At 35.6% G+C, this 25,282-nt stretch overlaps 2 pseudogenes across 2 annotated transcripts; both read right to left on the bottom strand.

The window, feature by feature from the left end:
- Positions 1-198: 198 nt before the first annotated feature.
- On the bottom strand, positions 199-2,606 carry LOC149568402 (putative inactive receptor kinase At1g27190 pseudogene; annotated as a pseudogene). Its single transcript, XR_016362555.1, has one exon. The product of XR_016362555.1 is annotated as a putative inactive receptor kinase At1g27190 pseudogene (transcript).
- A 3,453-nt stretch (positions 2,607-6,059) lies between these two features.
- On the bottom strand, positions 6,060-8,543 carry LOC149568401 (putative inactive receptor kinase At1g27190 pseudogene; annotated as a pseudogene). Its single transcript, XR_016362554.1, has one exon. The product of XR_016362554.1 is annotated as a putative inactive receptor kinase At1g27190 pseudogene (transcript).
- Between the last annotated feature and the right edge of the window lie 16,739 nt (positions 8,544-25,282).

Raw genomic sequence — 25,282 nt, 5'->3', positions numbered from 1 at the left:
ATGTACTATCATTTTTGGGATTTTTTATGAGCAATAATTGGGAAGATATGTAGTGCTAGAACGTGGCAGTCATTGGGATATGAATGACAACTAACTCGTTTCACCTAAGTTAAAATATTGATTATAAAATATTATACTATTAGAATAAGAATAACATATTAATAGCTTATAGATTTCAACAATAAAATGTAGATAATAGAAAAGAAAATGTTGCCTCTAGATCACTTTGAATATCATTAATTTCACAACAAATATACCCTTCAAAAGGGGGTTAGGGGAAGCCATTACATAAACTGTAGGGTAGAAAATAGTACAAATATGTTGGAGAGAATCTCACATAAATGGGCACAATTTAATGCACCATTATTATTATTATTATTTGATGGAGGTCATCCACAAAGAAGTTTTAAATCCTGATACGGGCCCATGCATGCCTGAAACTTCTTCGGCTAAGAGCTAAGGACTAAGGAGCATCCACGTCAAATTCTCCTAGGGCACGATCCCGACCTCATCCCTTATGATGTCTTCGAGTCTTGCACTCAGCGAGACTTGATCCCTGGTGGGCTCTTTGTGAGGCATTCAACTTCACCAGTCCTCTATTTAACACTTTTTTTCCTTTTGTGTTCGATCAATTGTACTTCAACTGAGCTCCCACTCAACCGGCATTTCCTCCTCGTTATTTAACACTTTTAGTCTAGGAATTAAACTTGGTGTGTGATGTTTAAGTCGTCCGCTCGTGATCCCGCACTCCATATTTGTCACCGATCTTAGTCAAAGATTCGTATTCCTGGTACATCGAAGGCCTTTCCTCCGGATTACATCTCACACACCTTAAACCTAACTCCATCACCTCCGCAACCATCGATTTCTCTTCCTCCGACAACAAATAGCTCTCTTCCACATATTTCCCTACCGCCCTCTCTGCCTCCTCGCTGTTCAATCGTAACCACTCGATCAGCGTCAACTCCTTCCCGCTTTCCTTTTCCATCAGCACATCCTCGGGCGTCAGTCCCGTCAAAACTTCGAGCACAACGACTCCAAAGCTGTACACATCACCTTTCAACGTGGCCAAAGAAGACGGAATACTCCTCAACTGTTCCGGCGCAGCATACTGGAATTCGTTCTCCAGACTCTGCTCAGAAGATACGCTAATGCAAATCTCGCCTTCATCGCCGCTGAATCTCGCTAATCCGAACCCGCTGATCCGGGGCTCATAATCATTGTCCATATAAATAACTGCGGAGCATATATTCCGGTGTATTATATGAGGATTGCAGATGTGATGAAGCCACGCCAGTCCCCTTGAAACGCCGATGCAAATCCTAAGCTTGGTGGGCCAGTCCACCTCATTCTGGTCTCTGTGGAGGCCATGGAAACAATTGAGGAGAGTTCCTCTGGCCATGTATTTGTAGACCAGCAGTCTTTCCTGGTCCTCGGCAATGCAGTAACCGAGAAGCGGGAGCAAATTGCGGTGCCTGAGATGCCCCAGGGTCTGCATCTCCCACTTGAACTCCTTTTCACTCTGCCCGCATGTCCTCAGCCTCTTCACCGTCAGCAGAGAGCCGTCGGGCAGCTCAGCCTTGTAAAACACACCTGTGCTGTCACTCCATATGATGTTGCCTTCGCCGAAGTTGTTAGTGGCATCCGCAAGGTCACCCACTCGCATCTTCTTTATGGGCTTCTCGAACATACAAACTTTTTTGGACCTCCGAATTTTGACATGATCGAGGGGCTGCTGACTAAATGACGGAAGAGACGATCCTCGAGATGCTTGCCTTGAAATCCACCAGCGAATGCAGAGAACGCTCCACGTAAGAACCACGATGCCGTAAAGCGCAAACGCAGCGACAACCACCGGATTCACTGAAGTCGCTCCTCCGCATCTCCTGCTCATGGGTTTCGAACATAACCCATGGTTACCCGCGAAGAGGTCGAAGTTATTAGAGGCCCACATAGCGGGTATTGGGCCAGTAAGCTCATTGTTTGCAAAATTGAAGTCGTTGAGCCGCTCCACACGCGTCAATTCCCATGGTATCGAACCGCTAAGTTGGTTGTCATTGAGGTGGAGAACATTCAGATATGTACAATTAGCGAGCTCGGGGGGAATCGATCCGGTAAACTGGTTTGATGAAAGATCAATTATCACAAGAAAGGGAAGCCATTTGCAGAGATCTTTGGGGATTGGGCCAGAAAGACTATTGCCTGAGAGGTTCAAGTTTGTCATACTCCCGCAGTACTTCAGGCCGCTCGGGAAATGCCCTGAGAGCTCCATTGAAGGGAGCTTAACGCTCAACACTTTGCCGCCATCCTTATGCCAGCACTGAACTCCCACAAAGTTACAGATAAAGCCTTGGCTGCTGTTTCCGAATCGCCACGTGAAGAGAGACTGATTTGGATCAGTCAATTGAGCTTTACTCTCGTTGAGACACCTTATGTCGTCTTCTTGAAACTCTGGCCTTCTTAGGAGCGCATTGTTGCGGAGAGGCAACTCAAAGAAGAGGAAGAAGAGGAGGATAAAATATACAAACTTTGTCATGGCCTCCACAGCGCAGCTCATGTAGCATAAACACCAAGTTTTCAATGGCATAGTTGTGCTTCATTTCCAATGGATTTATTCCTGCAAATGACTCTGTAGAAGTTTGGAAAATTTGGGCAGCATCTTGACTTCCATTCTCAGTCAACACGGCGTTGCAATTCGATTTTTCGCCCATTCAACACGGCACTACTTTTCAAATTTGTTTCCATCTTGTGAAGTTCCACGAAATTTTCATCTTTTGCATGCATCATATTCTCAAACGCGTGTCTTACTACAAATGGGTAGGTATGATAGTTAATTTTCTGATTTAACAAATGTTTTGCTATATTGTTTAATTTATTTGTAGTAAAGAGATATATAGGAAAATCATAATATGCACAAAGATTAAAAATAAAGGGTTAGTTTAAAGCTAACTATGAAATTGATTCGGTATTCTTCTATTATTTGTTCATTTTAAAAATAAAAGAATTAAAATTAATTTAAATACTTATGTACAAAAGTCTTAATAATGATGAGTTATTGGTATCTATAAAGTTGCACAATTGATCTAATTATTAATATTTTTTTCTAAGAATTAAGCACCTATAGACTCACAAGATGTTGAATTAATAAGCCTTTTCTTAACAATATGTACATTGTCTACTAAATTGGAACATGGGTTATAACTCTTCCTCTTTATCTAAAGATTTTTTCATTTATTATTATCATTAATAAGTTTTTCTCTTTAAAATATAATATTTATTTTAGTCTTTCAATAAATCTACTATCACATTAAATCTCTTTGCCTTCAATTTCAATTCACAAAATGTTGAAGATAGACATTTTTAGATTGAAATCAATTTATTTTCAATATTTAAATAAGGTAAAGTAGATCTCATTTCTTTAATCCATAATATAATATTTAATTTCTTAATTATTTAAGAATACGAATGAGCAGAGATGAATTTGAAAGAGTTTTTTTTTAAAAAATATTTTATTATTAAATGCCATAATCATTTATATTAAAGTATAAACACAAGTTTTTAAAAAATATAAAAAATATGAGTGAGGAATTAAACTCACTCATCAGAGCTTGCCTACAACCTAGAGAATAGAGAAACACATAGGCGCCACAAAGAAACACAAACGACCAAATAAAAACATGAGTGTAACCCAAAGATAAATCACCCTATGCAGACATAATAGTAGAAGGAGAAGGAGGTTATGGATCATCCTTCTTTCCCCAACCTTTAGTGGGTTCTGATTATCGTGGATCATCCTTCCACCACAATCGAACCAACCTAAAGGTGTTGAAGGAGTGTTACCAGCAAGAGCCCATCCAGATGGGGACCCACAAAGAAGTGGGGAATCCAATAATTTACAAAGTGAAATCCTCCACACTTAGGTGAGCAATGTCAAAAAAATTGTGAACATAGCGTTTCTAAATGCTTGGGAGAGGAACCTCAATTGGACGATTTTCAATCATTTCTTCCAGATCCATTTTAGATTCTTCAGTATGTCTGGAAGTGCATTCATTGTGACTAGGTTTTTTTCTTTCTTGGGATCCCATTTTCTTTTCATGGTTCTACACCCAAGCTTTGGAGTGTAGTTGTTTCCAAGATTGAGACCAAATTGCAATAATAGTTTCCCAAGCCGCTTTCTCTAGCAGGAAAGTTTCTAATATGTTCAAAGGCACTTGCGAAAACATGTTCATTATTCCTCCTACTGGGCACTATGCAAATCATCAAACAATGAGCTAAAGAAGCTGTTGCATGATTTTCTATGGGCCTCAGACATTTAGAGATACATTGCTTTCACATAGTTGTTTGGGAATCAAATTTAGTTTCCAATTGCTAGAAAGTAGTGTAAGATAGGATGTGATAGTTTTAATTAAATTGTGATAATAATATCATGGCTTCATGAAATTTCCCTAAAATAAATTTATTCATCTTAAATAATTTCATTTTTATTCTTGATTGGTAAAAGGTTGTTTTCATAATATTATATTAATTTTTTAAAAATAATATGTATATGTTGTTGGGCAAGTGCACAGAGATGTGAAACCAAAAGCAGGGTTGAAGATGTCACTTTTTTTTTTGCCTGAAATCAACAATATCTAAACTTCGACAAGAAATTGAAGATGGTTAGACTCAAAATTTTAAGATACAACAAAAAAAAATGTTGTAGTCCTTCAAATCTATTTTCTAAACTACTAACTTTTTTGCTAAATGGTGGAGCTTAAGGCCTTCAAAATGAGGGGGCATGCAATTTGGTACTATTTTTTCAGTAAAAACATAACATTATTTCAAGTTTGCTCGCTCTAAAATTCTAACTTTTAAAAAAATAAAAATATTCTTTAATCGTTCTAGTTAGAAGTTACCTAACACCACATAGTTTATCCTGAATTTTTCTACTAATTTTGCACAAATGTTGTAAGTGGACACATCTCGAAAATGTACAATATTTGTGTGCTCCCCACTAAAGTAGTTGAAATGTAATAAAAAGTCAAAATATTATCTTATTACAGTGTAGAACGAAGTCTAATTTCTAAACAACTAACTTGTTAGAAAATTTAATGAATGAGCAAAAATCTAATCCCCAGGGACTACATGTTTATTTTAGACAAAAAATGGACATACATTAAAAAGAAATTATAGTTCAAAGGCTTAAAATAATCTAAATTCAAAACTAGATAGCACAGAGATCTATAGTATCATGTAACTTACTCTTATCAATGTTCAACCATAAGGAAACCTAATGGAGAGCACACACAAAAAGTTATACATTTTTTGTATGTGTATTGAGAAACACGTCTTAGACATGTTTGAGTCCACCAAGCCTTTAGGTTGGATCTTCAAGGAAAATCCAAGCCATGTGCTTGGTGAATTCCAATGTATTAAGAAGTGTGTCCATGTTATAGTGCGAGTAAGAAGAGGGGATTGAGAGAGGGAGAGAGAGAAAGAGAGAAAGGGGCAAGCATAAGAAGGGATGGGAGAGAGAGGGGATAAGATAAGTAGACTAGGATGAGAGATGGAGGGAGGGTATAGGAGAGAAATAGGGAGGGATAGGAGGGGGAATAGGAAAAGAGAGGGAGTAAGAGAATGGGAGAGAAAGACAGAGGGATAAGAAAGGAGGGAGGGAGGGAGGGAGGGAGTGTAGTGCCTCTTGTGTTTGCATTTTGTACCTTGTTATATTTTGGTTCGAGAGATACTTTGATACTCATGTTAGATGACATTCAAGATGACTTGATGGTCAGATATAATATTCTCCCTTGTTCATTCTCACTCTTTCCTCTTCATCTGTACATTTCCATTTATTTATCTCCCTCTTCCTCTCCCACTCTATCTTCATATCTTCAATCTCCCAATCTCACACTATCATCATATCTACTTCCACATTATCGTCTTCTCTTCTTACTCTATTGAATGAACTTTAACATATTGCATCTCTTGTTTATTACAATATCAATAATTAAATTAACTTTAAATTTTAGAAAAGTGGAACTCCCACACTCTCCTAAATTTGAATGACGTGTGAACAATGATTGTCAACAAAGGAGAAACTTGTTTCATACATGGAAATGAGAAATGTTGTTCACATTTCTAGCAACAAATATCTAATTACAATTTTAATGGATATAATTGATGCTAATATTTTTTTTTAATAACCTAGGTAAAAAAAACCCAGTGCCTGAAACAAGGAAGATGTGAATATTTGGATGATGGAGCTTTGTTACATACAAATGTTTTGGATGATTCGAGGGCTTCCACGCGACCGTCAATCGTATTTAAACCGAAGTGGTATTTCCTCTTCATTGTCCCAAACTCCATACTTGTGACCCAAGTTATTCAAACACTGGTACGCTTGATACATGGAAGGCCTTTGTTGAGGGTTATGTCTCACGCACCTAAAACCAATCTCCATTATCCCCTCCACCATTGATTTTTCCTCCTCCGAAGATAAACACTTCTCTACCACATGTTTCTCCACTGCCTGCATGTTGTTGCCACGTATCCACTCGGTCAGCGTTAATTCCTGCCCACTTTCCTTTTCCATGAGTACGTCCTCAGGCTTTAAACCAGTTACGACTTCCAACAAAACTACTCCAAAGCTGTACACGTCTCCTTTCAATGTGGCCAAAGAAGACGGAATATTCCTCCCCTGTTCGAGCGCATCGTACTGGAATTCCGGTTCCTGCAGATTCTGCTCGGGAGAAATGCTAACGCGAATCTCGCCGTCATCGTCGGTGAATCTCGCTAATCCGAATCCGCTAACGCGGGGCTCGTAGCCTTCATCCAAATAAATAACTCCTGAACTCATATTGCGATGGACGACACGAGGGTTGCAATTGTGATGAAGCCACGCAAGTCCTCTCGAAATTCCCACACAAATCCTGAGTTTGGTGGGCGAGTCCAACTCATTCTGGTCTCTGTGGAGGCCGTGGAAGCAATTGAGAAGAGTTCCTCTGGCCATGTATTTGTAGACGAGCAGCCTCTCTTGCTCGCCCGTACTGCAGTAACCCAAAAGCGGGAGCAGATTACGGTGCCTGAGATGGCCCAACGTATTCATCTCCCACTTGAACTCCTTCTCACTCTGCTCGCATGTCCTTAGCCTCTTCACTGTCAGCAGAGATCCGTCGGGTAGCTCAGCCTTGTAAAATACGCCGGTCCTGTCACTCCATATGATGTTGTTTTCGCTGAAGTTGTGGGTGGCATCCAGAATGTCACCCAATCTCATCTTTTGTATGGGCTTCTCAAACATACGAACTTTTTTGGATCTCCGAGTTCTCAGATGATCAGTGGACTGCTTAAAGGGCGGCAGCAGCGATCCTCGAGAAGCTCGTCTTGAAATCCAGCAGCGAATACCGACAGTGCTCCAGGTAATAATGACGATCCCGTAAAGCACAAAGGCAGCAACAACCACTGGATTCACTGATTTCGGCAATCCTTCAAGATCGCATTCCCTGTTGAAGGGCTTTCCACACAATCCAGGGTTACCCACAAAAAGGTCGGTGCTGTTAGAGACCCACTTAGAGGGTATAGTGCCTGTAAGCATATTATTTGCAAAATTGAAGTCATTGAGCCTCTCCAGGCGCCTGAATTCCCACGGTATCGAGCCGCTAAGCTGGTTGTCATTGAGGTGGAGAACATTCAGATATGTACAATTAGCGAGCTCGGGGGGGATCGATCCGGTAAACTGGTTTGATGAAAGATCAATTTGCAGAAGACAGGGAAGCCATTTGCAGAGATCTTTTGGGATTGGGCCAGAAAGTCTATTGCCTGAGAGATCCAAAAAAGTCATAGTCCCGCAGTACTTCAGGCCGCTGGGGAATAGTCCCGAGAGCTCCATCGAAGGGAGCTTAACGCTCATCACTTTGCCGTCATCGTTATGCCAGCACCCAACTCCCACAAAGTTACAAATAAAGCCTTGGCTGCTGTTTCCAAACCGCCGCGTGAAGAGAGACTGATTTGGATCAGTCAATTGAGCTTTACTCTCGTTCAGGCACCTTATGTCGTCTTCTTCTACCTCTGGGTTTTTTATGAGCACACTGTTGCAGAGAGGCAACTCTAAGAAGAGGAAGAAGAGGAGGATCGAATATACAAACTTTGTCATGGCCTCCGCACCGCAGCTCATGTAGCATAAACACCAAGTTTTCAATGGCATAATTGTGTTTCATTTCCAATGGACATATTCCTGCAAATGACTGTGCAGAAACTTGGAAGGAGCAAGGAGATGGAAAAATTGGGCTCCGGCCGCATCTTGACTTCCATTCCCAGTCAACACGGCGTTTCAATTCGATTCTTCGCCCATTGGACACGGCAATACTTTTCAAAGTTGTTTTCATCTTGTGAAGTTCGACGAAAATTTTCATCTTTGCACGCAACAAATTCTCAAACGCGTGTCTTACTAGAAATGGGTAGGTATTATAGTTAATTTTCAGATTTTACCACATGTTTTGCTATAATGTTTAATTTATTGGTAGTAAAGAGATATATAGGAAAATCATTATATGCACAAAAATTTAAAAACACGGGTTAGTTTAAAGCGAACTATGAAATTGATTTAGTATTTTTTTTAATTTGTTCATTTTAAAAATAAAAAATTGTAAAATGAATTTAAATACTTATGTACAATAATGATGAGTTATTGGTATCTATAAAGTTGCACAATTGATCTAATTATTAACATTTTTAGTTCCTAAGATTAATGTTTTTGATATGCTCTTTCCTATTAGTTGCTATCTAGGTATGCGTGCAAATGCAAATAAGTTCCTTTTATACTATGGTTCTAGTAATATTTTGTATTAAAAGAAATTTGTTTAGTTTAATTCTGATTTTCCCATTGGCTGTCTTCTTTTTTACCCATAGTCTTTTCATTATTTCCACAACAAATTTAAGAGAAATTAAGAGTGTACATGCATGTTTTGGGCAATTTCCAAGTGACATTTTCCATTTCCATTTGGTGTTTTCTCCACAAATAAACGTGTTATTTGCATGCGGGGTTGCCATGGTTTTTGGTTGCATAGAACAAGGCATGGCAAAAATCTGTCTAGATATTTGTAACATGCAACAGTTCTTTTAAAAACTATTTGCCCCTTTCTTTTCATCTACACAAAATAGAGGTTTGAAAATCTGCATTTTTAGTACACCCAATTTTTATGTAAGCAATGCTCCTAAATTGTTCTAGTCAGAGACAGTTCATTATATTTAGATGTAATGTTATTCAAAAGATCTCAAACTAGGATTTTTTTTTTGGTAGGCTAATCCCTCCCTCCATGTTTAAGAGTGTTAGGTTCTCTCTTTGTTGATTAGAAGAGTAAGCCATTCCAACCTCTAAACTTTCCTTGATGTTGTCTATTTGATACACATTTTTACGGAGATGGCTAATGGTGCTAATTGATTGGTGAATTGGGCACTTTTGCCAATGGAAAGATTTTTTTGTTGTCATCCACCTTCATAGAATGAAGAACTAGAAGACTAGAACTAGGAGAACCATGAGATCCTATAGTTTTAACCCTAGGAATTCCCTTTACTCCTCTTGTAAGATTAAGACTAGAAGACCACATATTGTCTATAAACCATTTATGATAGAAAAAACTAAACAAAATCTATTATTTTCTATTTTGTATGTTGCACATTTGGAAGCCGAACTGAACATTGCTCATGTTGAACCTTCATCACATGGTAAATCGTACCATCATTCATATTCTTCACTTGAATGATAGTCAAGTCATCAAAAGGCATTAGGGAATGTTGCATTTTACCTCGATGTTAAAATAGATAAGAATTCATACTTCTCTAAGCACATGGACTATTGTGAAGATATCCAAGTAGACCATCATATAAATTTATCAAAAATGAGATAATTTCATTTCAAGAATGTCAAGTAGATGATTGATATCTTCACACTTTGGCTTTTAATATCTATTGCAAAATGTAGATGGTGTAATCAAAACTTGCAATCTCCAATGCTACATTCAAAGAGCTCTCTGGTAACCATCTTGACAAAAGCATGTATCCATCACTCCTCTCAAATTTGAAAGGGGTGATAGTGTGTTGTGAAATAACATCTTCTTTCATTTGAGTGTCCCCCAAATTAGAAAACAAAGGAATACGAGGTGGTAATATTCTTTTTGATGTTTCATCCAGTGGAATGGTAGCTTTGTTTCTCATCATGGTTTCCGATTCCACATAGTTTGTGGATATCATTACCATGGTAGAGCTACAATTAGAAGATTGTGTACATGCTAAGCACAAGGAAATTTAATTATTGTGTTTTGGGACTTATGAAACTTTGGATTGTGCTTAATATTCAACTCCATTTGAAATTTTCAATATCTGTAGATATACATTTATATTAGGTTGCAATTCAGGTGTTAGTCATTTTGAACTCAGACTTTCTATAGCAACTTAAATTTTGCATTTCTACACTCATATGTTTTCTCTTTATTTTGTATATTTTGGACAACTTTTGAATTCTTCAATGTATACATAATGAGATAATCTTAGCAATGAGATTTGGTGCATTTGTGCTACAACCATGGCTAATACTTTTCTTCTACTTGGGTCTCATTTCTTGCAGTGAAGCACATATTAAAACTATGGAAAATATACTTGATGCTTCCAAAAGTCCTTATGGGGTCCTATGGACTAACATAGGGATCCTTGCCTTTTCTCAAACTAGCCTTTAAATCAATCAAGGTAGTTTTGCATTTACAATCTGAATTCTTTCAAATCACTAAAGATAAATGTTGTAGTCACCTACTTCCAATTAATCCATACTTCATAATTTAGGAAAATTGTGTGAGTACATTTATCATGTAGTTTTAAGAGATTCTTCATTAAAATGACTTCTCTTTCCCATTTTTTATTTTTGAACCCCTATTTCTTGTTAGGGTTTTCTAATTTTTTAATAAAATCAAGAAAAAAAGATGTGTCCAATGAACAATAAATATGAAAAAGGATGTTTCCAATGAACAATAACCATAAAAAAATGGAAAAAAGAAAAAGAGAACATTTGAAAATGTTTACATCCTCCCCCAAAAGGATTTTAAAGGCTAAATAAATAATATAATGCGTAGGAAATGTGTCATTGATCCATACATTCTAGGTGCCTTTTCCACATTTGGCATACATGCATAGCAAGATAGTTGCAATGCTAATATCTTTGTATTGTATGCACATCATTTCATTTATTCTGCTTCCATGTGTCTAAGCATGAAAATAGTTACATCATTTCATTTCTTGTGCTTCCACATGTCTAAACATGAAAATAGTTACTACCTCCTCATGTTAAAATTTTGTTATTAGTTTCTTGTATTTATAGTTTATGCACAAAGTGAATAGAGGATAAAAAAACTTTAATTTTCTTTTTCTTTTTGCAATCATTACTTATATCATATTAAAGTTTACTCTTAATGACATCTCTTTCTTTAATTTGTTTGTGTAAATTTTATCAAATTTGTTTGTCATTAATTTTATGACACATTTTGTATAACATATAGTATATGGTAATAATATGAAAAGATTTATATTTATTATACATAACAACGTCTATTATGGAATTTTTTTGGAAGAAATTTATATGGCAGAAAATCACCACTTTTCCATGATCAATAGGTGGTACCATATAAGCTATTTATATCAACACTAATAGAACACTTGTAATTTTGTGATATATTTTCACCAAGGAGTTTCACTCACCCACTAGTGGGTATCTGAGTATTGTTCCACATACTAGTTCTTGGCCTATATCACTCCATATACATGGATTTCTCCTTTACAAACTATAGAATATAGAACTAGGGGAAAATAATATTTTGTGTTGTAAATTCATTAGAATATAGAACTGGGGAAAATAATATTTTGTATTGTAAATTCATTACATACTAGTTCTTGGCCTATATCACTCCATATACATGGATTTCTCCTTTACAAACTATAGGAATATAGAACTAGGGGAAAATAATATTTTGTGTTGTAAATTCATTCTCTATTGATGTTATGAAGAAAAGGCATAAGAATGGGACAAGATATATGACAATAATGCCATTGATCCTTTCGTTTATTTGCTTATTTTCTCACTTATCTTTGCTTATTTTTTCACTTATCTTTACTAACTTGCCCACTTTCTTTGCAATACTTCCTCTTTTTTTGTTACATTAGGCAAGGACTCTAGCTGCATGCAACTCTTGTTTTTTCCAAGAATTGGGCACCTATTGACTCACAAGATGATGTATTAATAAGTCTTTTATTAATAATATACATTGTCTACTAAATTAGAACATGGTTTATAACTCTTGCTCTTTGTCTAAAGATTTCCTTTTTTTTTAATCATTAATAAGTTTTTCTCTTTAAAAAAATAATATTTATTTAAATCTTTCAACAAATCCACTATCACATTAAATCTCTTTGCCTTCAATTTCAATTCACAAAATGTTGAAAATAAATATTTTTAGATTCAAATAACTTTATTTTCAATATTTAAATAAGGTAAAGTAGATCTCATTTCTTTAATCCATAATATAGTATTTAATCGCTTAATTATTTAAGAATGCAAATGAGCAGAGATTAATTTGAAAGGATTTTTTTAAATCTATTTTTTTATTAAATGCCATAATCATTTATATTAAATTATAAACACAAGTTTTTAAAAAATTTAAAAATATGAGTGAGGAATTAAGCTCACTCATTGATAATCATATGAGCTTGCCTACAACCCAGAGAATAGAGAAACACATGCGCGTCGCAAAGAAACAAAAACATGAGTGTAACCCAAAGATAAATCACCCTATGCAAACATAATAGTAGAAGGAGGAGGAGGGCATGGATCATCCTCCTTTCCCCAACCTTCAATGGCTTCTGATTTTTGTGGATCATCCTTCGACCACAATCGAACCAACCTAAAGGTGTTGAAGGAGTGTTACCAGCAAGACCCCATCCAAATGGGGACAAACAAAGAAGTGGGGAATCAAATTATCTACAAGGTGAAACCCTGCACTTAGGTGAGCAATGTCAAGAAAATTGTGAACACAGTGTGTCTAAATACTCTAGAAAGGAACCTCAAATGGACGATTTTCAATCATTTCTTCCAGTTCCATTTTAGATTCTTCAATATGTCTAGAAGTGGATTCATCGTGACTAGGTTTTTCTCTTTCTTGGTATCCCATTTTCTTTTCATGGTTCTACACCCAATCTTTGGAGTGTAGTTATTTCCAAAATTTTGACCAAATTGCAATAATGGTTGACCAGGCCACTTTCTCTAGTAGGAAAGTTTCTAATATTTTCAAAGATGCTTGTGAAAACATGTTCATTATTCCTCCTACTATGCACTATGCAAATCATCAAACAATGAGCTAAAGAAGTTGTTGCATGATTTTCTATGGGCCTCAAACATTCATGGATACATGGCTTTCACGTAGTTATTTGGGAATCAAATTTAGATTCCAATTTCTAGAAAGTAGTGTAAGACAAGATGTGATAGTTTTAATTAAATTGTGATAATAATATCAAGGCTTCATGAAATTGCCCTAAAATAAATTTCTTCATCTTAAATAATTTCATTTTTATTCTTGATTGGTAAAAAATAATATGTATATGTTGTTGGGTAAGTGCACAAATATGTGAAACCAAAAGCGAGGTTGAAGAATTCACTTTTTTTTTTTTTTGGAAATCAACAATTTCTAAACTTTGACAAGAAATTGAAGATAGTTAGACTCAAAATTTTAAGATAAAACAAAAATGAATTTTGTAGTCCTTCAAATCTATTTTCTAAACTACTAACTTTTTTGCTAAATGGTGGAGCTTAAGGCCTTCAAAATGAGGGGGCATACAATTTGGTACTATTTTTCAGTAAATACATAACATTGTTTCAGGTGTGCTCCCTCTAAACCATTTTTTTTTAAATTCTAAAATCACTCTAGTTAGAAGTTACCTAGCACCACATAGTTTATCTAGGATTTTTTTGCTAATTTTGCACAAATTTTGTAAGTGGACACATCCTGAAAATGTGCAATATTTGTGCTCCCCCCTAAAGTAGTTGAAAAGTAATAAAAAATCAAAATATTATTGTACTAAAGTGTAGAATGAAGTCTAGTTTCTAAACAACTAACTTGTTATAAAATTTGATGAATAAGCCAAAATCTAATCCCCAAGAACTACATGTTTGTTTTGATAAAAAATGGACATACATTCAAAAGAAATTATAGTTCAAAGGCTTAAAATAGTCTAAATTCAAAATAAATTATACAGTTAATTATATAGCATAGAGATCTATAGTATCATGTAACCTACTCTTATCGATGTTAAACCATGAGGAAACCTAATGGAGAGTACACACAAAAAGTTATAAATTTTTTGTATGCTTATTGAGAAACATGCATTAGACATGTTTAAGTCCACCAAGCCTTTAGGTTGGATCTCCAAGGAAAATCCAAGCCTTGCACTTGGTGAATTCCAATGTATTAAGAAGTGTGTTCATGTTATAGTGCAAGTGTACTATAGGGTACACACATTATGCTAAGTAAAGGAGAGAGAGAGAGAGAGAGAGAGAGAGAGAGAGAGAGAGAGAGAGAGAGAGAGAGAGAGAGAGAGAGAGAGAGAGAGAGGGAGAGGTATTGAAAGGGAAAGAGGGAGAGAAGGGATAGAGAGAGAGAGAGAGAGAGAGAGAGAGAGAGAGAGAGAGAGAGAGAGAGAGAGAGAGAGAGAGAGAGAGGGGTGGGGGGGTGGGGGGGGAGAAAGATAATAGGAAAGAGGGGATTGAGAGATGGAGAGAGAAATAGAGAAAGGGACAGGCATAAGAAGGGATGGGGGAGAGAGGGGATAGGATAAGTAGACTGGGATGAGAGATTGAGGGAGAGTGCAGGAGAGAAAGAGGGGGGTATAGGAGGGGGGAATAGGAAAAGAGAGGGAGAGAAAGAGAGAGGGATAAGAAAGGAGGGAGGGAGGGAGGGAGGGAGTGTAGTGCCTTTTGTGTTTGCATTTTGTACCTTGCTATATTTTGATTTGAGAGATACTTTGATACTCATATTAGATGACATTTGAGATGACTTGATGGTCAAATATAATATTTTGGATTGCCAGTATCATAGATGATAGATGCTATGTTGTTCAATTTGATCATATCTACATGATGATGCTTGTTGATGTGACATGATACTTGATGATGATATCTATTTATTTTGTATTCAAACATATACTATATTTATGATTATATGATGGACCTATTGGATTTTGGATACTATAATTTGATGCTACATATATTTACTTCATTCTTGCTTTGAGATGTTTCATGATGCAATGAATGATTTAAGTAGATTATTTTAATGTAATTAAATAAATGATTAATTACATGATTTTAATGCATTTATTGCTTCGGCTATATTATTATATGCAATTGCACTTGATCATGTTGTTTAATGTGTTGGATTTATATCCCCAGTAGTGGCACATGGAGTTAGTGATTCAGATGTTCATACCTAGCAAATGTCATCCATGTATGAGCGACATATCTTATTTAATTATCTAATTAAACTCTTTGGTGATTTAATAAATCCAAATTAATTTGCATTTATGACTAGACCAGTATTCTATCTGTCTATCTAGATCTCCACATTTGCCATGGAAATTACTAAGGAATATTGCGATTTAATGTCTTAAGGAAATTTTATTATTGGATTTAATTATTTTAATTATTGGCAACTTTTTTGTTGTTGAATTCTATTTAATTAGAACTGTCTAATTTTGTCTAGGTTAAAAAGGGATATATAATTAAGTGAGCCAGTTATTTTTCTATTTTAATATTTCACTTTTCAAGTGAATATATATTCCAAAAAGTGAGTTCTTTCTCACCTCACTTTTAAAACTTGATTTTGAGAGAAAAATCCCAAAATTCACTTAAGGAGGAATTACCGTTTTCCTCATTGTGGGAGTCGCGGGCATGGGATCGGTGCGAGGTTGATCTAATTGGATCTGGCTCAGGGAGACTTGATTTGTCAAGACTTTCGACATTTTTAGCAGAGTGATTATTTTATCGCGAGAATTCCTGTATTTGCCCTTTTGGCTACCAAGAAGGGCTCTCTCATTTTTACATTTCAACTCTAATTTAGAGTTTGTTTTGGATAGTAGTTTACTATGAGGCAAAGAACTAGTGTTCCCCTCCATTCTTGTATGCTAACTCTAGGCGATTGGACAAGTATGAGCATTTGATTGCCTCTTGACTTAGGGTTTTGGGTTTTTAGACCACTATGCTAGTCATATTTGCATACAAACTTCAAACCTAAATTTTATTTGATATTTGGGGTTTTTATACTTGATTGTAAAAAGGGTTTTAATTTCATTAATTTTTGTAAATGTTGAATTTTGGGCTTCTTTTCTCTTCACCTCACTTTGTGTGCTACCTAGTTTTCTTGGGTGTTTCTTGGCATTGATGCTGGTCATGGATTTGGATTATCCGTGAGGATTCCAATTTGGTCATAGATGTATTCTCCTTGCATTGGGATTTGTGTTGAATCCATACTCCTAGCAATATGCTCAGTTGAGTGATTTTTATACTTGGTATTTTATTGTTTCTCATCCAAAACTTGTTGTTTATGACCTTCGTGTAGTTGGTGAGCCCATACACGAGCATGTGAGCATGTATTTTTCGGGTTCTTGTGAGACTTGAACTCTCAATCGATATCGGTAGAGTTATGTTCATTAGGGTTGGATTGGGAAACTGCATTGCCTATGGGCACTCATCGTGTGATGAGCATGGGTGTGTAGGGTAGATGTGTGGAGTGGCTTATCTCATTACCCTAAGTAATATCTCCAATTAGATAAATGTGAAGTATTTTCTAATAAGTGATAACTAAATGAATTAATGGGTAATAAAACTAAGATTAGATAAGAGAATACATGTGTCAGTTGATTTGAGGGTATGTGCCTTTATGGGTTTTTTGAGGGTGAGCGCTTGTACCAGTTTACTGAGGACATGGTGTGATGGCCTCCTAAGGGAGAGTTCCCACATGTTGTTTAGCTTGGGCTCCATGATGCCAAGTGTCCTACACTCCACTAAAGTCCCTACATGGTAGGCCCATAGAGTGTCTGACCAGGACCTATTGTATTGCATTATCTCATGATCTTAGTTTTAGTCCCATGTACTGTTTGGCATAAGTGTTAGCCATAGATGGCATACTTGTGTGTGTTTTTGGTTAGATCACCATCTCCATCAACATTATTAGAGTTGGCCTACGAGTTCCACGTGTTTGGGAGGCGTACCTATACCATTGCTAAGGATCGACGTACAAAGTTGGCTTTCCTCCAATTCAGTTCTAGAGTTCAATGTTGACATGGTTCTCTATAACTTTTTGGAGTATGTTTCTCTTGTGATTAATATTATTTTATTTTATTGAGATAGTTGATTTATGCACATGTATGTTCATTGTGATGTTTCTTACTGCATGATTACATTAGATGTCACGGATTAAATGGTTAGATGTTTGATTCTCCTTTATTAGCATGTCAAATATATTTCATTCTATCAAGTGTTTGAGCCTCAACATTTTTGCTTTTGGTACTCCCTAGTGTGGAGGATTCATTCATACCTTGCTTCCTATTATGTATCTTATTTGTGATGTCAGGTGATCTCGCATCAGAGATGCATTTCCTCATGCAAGGAAAGTATTCTCTCATGCAGGGTATGATAGATGCTCACACAAGAGTGCATACTCTCATGTAGCCTAGAATTTACTCACACGAGTTCATGTGACTCATGCTTGAGGTATTTTCTCATGCAATGGAGCAGTCCCTTACGCGAAGCTTGATTCCTGCTCGCGTATGTATTCACTTGTGTGAGACTGGAATATTGTATTTATTTGTATAGTAAACAAAGAGTGTTTTCATGCACTTTCTGGAAATGAGATCTAGAGTTTTGGATACCCTATTGGGTCTCACACCTTCCTAGATCTTGCTAGTTTGGGTAAAAAATATATCGTTTAAGTATAAGAAAAAGGGAATGACACTTATACTTAAGATATATTGTATATATGTGAAGATTCATTTGAGCTAGGTTCCATACCTCTAGGAGTTAAGATAAAGATTTTAGATCCTAGCATGCTTCTAAATTTCAAACTTAGATAGTTTTTCAGGATTTCAAGCTTAGTTAGGTTTTAGGATGGCTAGTCATGATTCCTTGCACATTTATTATAATTAGGAAATGGGCATTATATATTTAACTCACATAATTGGTTAATGAAAGTGTTGTTAAGTAATGATGCTTGGAGATTATTGGTTGATTGGACTATTTGGTTAAGTCTTCCATTGCAATCTTTGTGATATCTAGTTGCATGTTCATGTTTTATGTATCCATCCTTTATCCCTTAAAAAAAATGTATTGGCTTTTACTTATCCTTGTTCCAAGTATTTCTGAGCAGGGCATTACAGGAAGGGAAAGGGATAGGTAGAGAGAGAGGAGGATAAGATAAGGAGAGTGGGGGAAGGGAGGGAGGGAGGGAGGGAGAGAAGGGGAGAGGGGGGATCAAAAGAGGGGGAGGGAGAGAAAGAGAATTAGTGAGAGGGAGGGAGGGAGGGAGGGAGACAAATGTAGAGAGGGTGATAGGAAGAGATGGAAAGGGAGAAAAAGAAAATAATATGAAAGGGGAAATGAGAGGGAGATAACTAGGGGATGTGAAGAGAGAGGAATGGATAGGAAGAGACAAAGAGGGAGAGAAATAGAATAGGAAGAGTGGGGGATTGAGAGAGAGGAAAAGAGAGGGAGAGAGGGAGAGAGATAGATGAGAAGGGAGGGAGGGAGAGAAAGGGATAGATAGAGAGATAATGGGATAGGATAAGGAGAGTGGGAGAGAAGGATGGAGGGAGGGGTGAAGGGAAAGAGAGAGAGGCGGGGAGAGAGAAAGAGAGGGAGGGAGGGAGAGTTGGAGATAATAGGATAGAAAGAGAGAGAAAGAGGGGGAGGGTTTTGGAAAGATTTGGATAAATTACTAAGAGGGGGGTGAATGAATTCTTTAGTGGTTTTACACTAAGTTATCTTTCTCGACATAAACTGATAGTCTATAAAAATGCTTTCATCGATATTTGTTGAAGAAGATTGTTGAAGTATAAAAATGAGGAAGATTGATGAAACCTATCATGGAACAATTATTATTTTGTCACTAATGTCAAACCTTCTACTTGCTAGTGAGACAATTGCTAATTTGGTCTAAATGCTATCATTTGATTGATTGATGAAGAGGATTTGAAAATAAAGGATAACAAGAGTACTTAAAGAAAGGTTGAGTTATATGGTGTATAAAAGAAGCACTAAGACCAAGTAAGACTTTGATGATATAGTGTATTTCTTATCTACTTAAGGCTATAATGAAAGGATACTTGAGCAAAGACAAGAAGAAGAATAAGTAAAGAAATGTGTTTGTCAAGCCTAACTAAGCAAACAATCAAAACTGAGCAAGTTAGTGTAGGTCGAGCAGAAAGTGAGTTGAAGTTGAGTGAAGTAAGTTTAGTATGTGTCAAGCAAAGAGAAATTTAGTAGGTAACGAGTGAAGAAATTTTAGTGTGTGTCGAACACTAGTAAAGACTTAGTGTATGTCGAGAAATCTAGTGTTGATCAAGCATCAGAAGATAATGATAGCCGAGAAAACATGTTATTTTTGAGTGCCAATAAAATGAGTTTGATCAAAGATTTGATGAAATTGAGCCGACAAAGTTGATTTCTTGAATTGTGTGAAGCATTTGGAAGATAAGTATAATGAGCTAATGGCATAAAATTTAAGATAAACTGTTTGAAGAGAAATTTGAAGAGGATTGTAAAGGAAATTTCTAAAAGGGAATAAAATGGAAAAGACAGTAGATTCAATGAATCTAACCTAACCCTAAGATAGATGATTGTGGTTAAGAGACAAAACACATAAATTCTCTGTTTAAGGAGATAGTAGCCTAGAAAAGAAGTGTCATAGTGTAAACTAGATAGAGACAAGGAGTCTTGAGATGTTGCCTTATTTGGTGGCCGAAGGGATGAATCTACAATGTGCATACTAAGCAAGAAGGCTTAAGGAGGTGAAGCCTTGAAGGGTGAACAAGTTGTCAGAGAAGAAGGAAATTGAATGCAAAGTAGAATGGAGGACTGAACAAGTGATTTGTAATCTACAAGTGAGTTATTTTGTTATTAGATCAAGTCCTACTATTACTTTCTAACAATTGTATCAATTTGGGTAAATCCTTTGGATTAAGTTTGACATAATAGTCATAAGTAAATCCTTTAATAGGGTGAGATTCTAATTGAATTTTATAAATTCCTCTAAGAAGGATCACTCCTAACAAGGTGATTAAAATCTTTTAATCAAGGTCACATTCAACAGTGTGCATTGTAACCTTTAACAGGGTTGATTCCTCACAGAGTTCACTTCAGAAGAGTAAAAATTGGTAGCATGTTACTGATGGTTTTTCCCAAATTGGGTTTCCACATTAAATCCTTGTGTCCAATTATGTGAATTATTTTGTGGTATTTCATGTTTACGGGTGATCCCACAATAATGGGTTCCACTTTTTGACCAATTTTGACACTGAAATCAATATTTTTGCAACAAACGTCACGTTCAAGTGACTATATCTCCAAAAATATAAATAATTTTCAAATGACATAAACTAGTGATTTTGAGTACTTTGTTCCTACTTTGTAACCATATTTTTTAATCTAAAAAAAAAAATATTTATGTCAATTTTTTTTATCTCCTCCAAAAAGTGGTACATAATAAAATTTAATATTTTAAAAAGTGACAGTCTGTTTGACACACATAACTTTTTTTTCTAGAAATGATAATGAAGTAATTCTTTCGGTGTTGGATTTGTAACATCAATATCCAGTGTCTACATTTGGTTTGATTTATTTTTGTTGAATATTGTATAGTTTATGAAGTTTTGAAGTGACATGAACCGTAATTCAGACATACGTTTCATTTGACACAAATAATTTGAACTCAATTTATCATAAACCATTTTTATTTATTTTTGAATAGAAAGTTATCTCAATAAGCCAATGCCTCCATATTTTTCAAAAAAAAATTGACCTAATTTTCTAATTTTCCCGAGGTGTCAAAGTCGGTTGATGTTCAATCGGTAATGAACCTATAATGAGTTAAACTCATATTTGAAAGTCTTAATGATTAAATTATGTAATAAAATTATAGTCGTTGGAAAGCTTCCTCCGAGCAGCACATTTTGAAATTTTTTATTTTACAGTAGGAGATCATTCTTCTACAATTATGGCAGTCAAAAGAGCAAAAAAAAAGAAAAAAGAAAAAAAGGTTAAATTTTTTGAGATTTTGCATGTTCGTGCGAACATGGCGTTCGCGCGAACACGTTTACCATGTTCGCGTGAACGTATGTTTGCGCGAACATGCAAATCATGTTTGCGCAAACATATATATCACATATGTTCGCGTGAACATACGAAATATGTTCACGCGAACACAATAAGTGTGTTTGCGCGAACATATGGTAAACTCAATTTCTCATTTTGCAATTTTTCCCATTTTTGTTCATCCCACTAAAGTGGAACCCATTATTGTGGGTTCACCCTTACATTTCTACAAAGTTTATTTAACCTGGGACAATAATATACTATGGTTTGAGATATTAGATAATCAATGCATGCACAAGTATATGTTAAGTATTGAAAATTTTTATCTATACATTTGGACCTTGGATAACTAATTCACCCACCTCTGAATTACTCTAAAGAATTTCAACAATTGGTATTAGAGTGTTTAGTTCTTGTGAAAGAAAAATTTTGAAGGTACTTAAAGCTAAAGATCAAGATGTACAGAAAGGAGGTGCCCAAGTTAAACAAGGAAAACTTTCCTACATGGAAAAGTTTGATGAAGTTGCAACTAGGAGGACTTGGAGATTATACATAGGTGACTATCACCACTAAATATGTTGCAGTAACTAGAGCCCCAACGATTAAACAACTCAAGTAGAAGAAATAACACAATCAAGCAATGTTGGAGACTGCATCTACCCTAAGTTATTTAGAGTTTGCAGACAGTCAAACATGTACCACTTCTAAAAGAATGTGGGATGCCCTATAGAAGATCTACAGAGGAGACAAGAATGTGTTGAGAGCCAAAGTAGAAATTCTAAGAGGAAAACTTGATGAAATGAGAATACAAGAAGGTGAAACTATAATCTAGTATTGTGCAAGAATTAAAGCTATTGTAAATGCAATAAGAGGATGAAATGGAGTTATTGAAGATGAGATTGTGATTAGAAAAGTGTTGAGAGCCCTACTACCTAGCTATAATATTAGAGTCTCTTCTATAAAAGAATTGATGGGTACTCCTGGTAGTGATCTAACCCTTGAAGGATTGGTTGGTAGACTCACTACTTTGAACTTTCCAATTTTGACAATTTCAAATCTAAGAATATTGATTCTACTTTCAAAGCTAAGCTGACAATCAAAGAACCTAAAGGAAAGAAAAAGGTCAAGTATGTTGCTAGTGACAATGACACGTATGATGAAGATTTAGAGTAATTGGGAGCACTATTGGATAAGAGATTTCATATAGGCAAAGGAAAATACTATGGTAAGTTACCCATCAGATGTTTTAATTGTAATGAAGTTGGTCATATTGCAGTAAGGTGTACTAAGACAAAGAACAACAGAAATAAAGACAATCTAGAAGTAGAAAAGATGAGAGAAACAAAGGTTATAAAAACAAAGGAAAGAAAGCTTGTTACATTGTCAAAGAAGAATCAAATGAAGAATCATATGGTCATGATAATGAAGTTGTCTATGGTGCTATGAAAGATGATTTAGATGAAGATGAGGCAACTGCATTAGTAACCTATGTAACCAAAGGTGGAAGATGGATCATTGACAATAGATGTTCTCATCACATGATTAGTGACAAAAGTAAGTTCACTACCCTTCAGCATTACAATGGAAATAGTGTTAGATTTGGTAATGATGTACCTTGTCCAATGAAAGGTAAAGGATCGATAAAATTGATAAACAATATCATGTGTGACAATGCTTACTATGTAGAAGGACTTAACTATAATATTTTGAGTGTGTCACACTTGAATAGTTCAGGATACAAGGTTGAATTTGAACACAAGAAATCTAAGATCTATGATGTTGATGGAGAACTCTTTGGGAGTGGAGATCATACGAGGTAATTTGATTTTATCTTGACATGAATGAAACTATTTGTCTTGTTGTACAATTTGATGATATATGGCCATGGAAAAAAAACTATGTCATGTAAATTTTGACAACTTGGTTAGTATCAGTAAGAAGAAGAGAGTTAGAGGTTTGTCAAAACTGAAGAAACCTGATAATGAGATTTGCAAACAATGTCAACTAAGCAAGATGACAAAGTCTAGTTTTAAGAGTAAGAGTCATACTTCAAAAGAAATTTTGGAATTAGTTCATATTGATCTATGTGGACCAATTGATGTGTAAATATACAAAGGTGACAAGTATTTTATTCTATTTGTTGATGATTACTCAAGAATGATGACAATTATGTTTTTGAGAGAAAATTTGATGCTTTTCAAATGTTTAAGTGGTATCTAGCTAAAGTCAAAAAGGAAATTGGTAAAAGCTTGAAATGCCTGAGATTTAACAAAGGTGGAGATTTTACATCAAATAAATTATATAACTTTTGCAAAATAAGGAATCAAGTGAAAAACTTCTGCACCTAGGACCCCTCCAAAAAATGAGATAGCTAAAAGAAGGAACAAATCTATGATGGATTGTGTCAGAACACTAATGATGGAGAAGAACGTTGCTATAAAATACTAGAGAGAGGTTGTTAGACAGTTGTCTATACCTTGAACCAAGTACAACTTAAGAAAGGTACAAATTTCACACCTTATGAATTATGGTATGGATACTCATCCAATATCAACTATTTTAAGGCATTTGGAAGAAAGTGTTACATTCTTAAGGACAATAGAAATGGTAAAATTGATGCAAAAAGTGAAGGTATATTTGTTGGTTATTCTACAAGAAGTAAAGCTTATAAGTGTTTAAATACTAACAGTAACAAAGTTGTGGAAAGTGCAAATGTAAAATTTGATGAATATACATAAATACATGAAGATGAACAAAAGAAGGAACCTAAGAATTACAAAACCTTTATATACTAATATGAAGGAATGTCTATTGACTCTAGTGATATTGTAGCTACAAATCAACAAGAATCAATGACTATTGAGTCGCATACAATGGATGACAAGTTGTATTCGACAACTAAGTTATAATCAAAAGTCAAGTTACATTATGATGTCGAGATCAATTTAAAAGAGGAGAATTTCTAGTTACTTAACAGAGAAGTACACAATGAACCTATGATTGAACTTCATGAATGGCCTATTGTTGAAAGAAGAATCACTAGTACATTTGACTCGAATTTTTGACCAAACTTTTGACCATCTGATAATTTGGGGTCAATTTGGTCGAATTGTGATGGGGTTTGGTTAAAGATGAACCCGTGTTGGTCGAAATTTCAACCAACACGGGTTCATCTTTAACCAAAAATTGAAATAAGTTATGTTTGCCACCCTAATCTTATTGTATTGCACCTAGAAGACTCGTGCATGCACTGAACCATTTTCTACCACTGCGATTTGTGGCCAGGAGTACGCGGCAAAAGGTTTTAACAGCGTCAACACCAGTAGGGTTTGACATCTTGGGTTCTTTGGTGGTTGATTGTAGTAGAGGAGAGCTCATGAATGCTTCCAAGTTGATCCATTGAAAGAGATTTCAGCAAGAAGGCGGCATGAAAGGATCAAATAATAGCTAGAAACGTTGAAGAGTCTCCTTCCCAGCATTACAAAGGCGAGTTGAAGTTTTGTTTTATAGATTGACATTTCTTGCCTTGTTTTGAATATATTTATATGCACCCTATACAATGTTTTCCTTTTTTTGGAGTAGACATTTCTCATTTTCTTTTTTCCCTAACAGGAGTTTTCAAACTAGTGCTTATAACAACCTCCTAAGATATTCATAAATACCAGTAATCCAAAAGCAAGGCAAACAAATTTGATAAGTCAAAAAATAGAACACAAAACTATCAAAATCTAATCAATGGACTCCTGCAGTTCAATCCCTAACACAATCCAAATTAATTTCTTGAAGTTCAGTCCACTCCTGCAATGTCCAAGCACATTTCTCTGTCAACATTAGCCAGGTTGCTCTAGGGATCAACACTCTCATTGCTTGTTATTTCAAGTTTGGCAGAGAAAAGCAAGGCAATCAAATATTACA

Source organism: Cupressus sempervirens, chromosome 3, assembly GCF_028749045.1.
Source record: "Cupressus sempervirens isolate cs-2001-9-10 chromosome 3, ASM2874904v1, whole genome shotgun sequence".
Lineage (NCBI taxonomy): Eukaryota > Viridiplantae > Streptophyta > Pinopsida > Cupressales > Cupressaceae > Cupressus > Cupressus sempervirens.
This window is presented reverse-complemented; position numbering and strand designations above follow the sequence as displayed.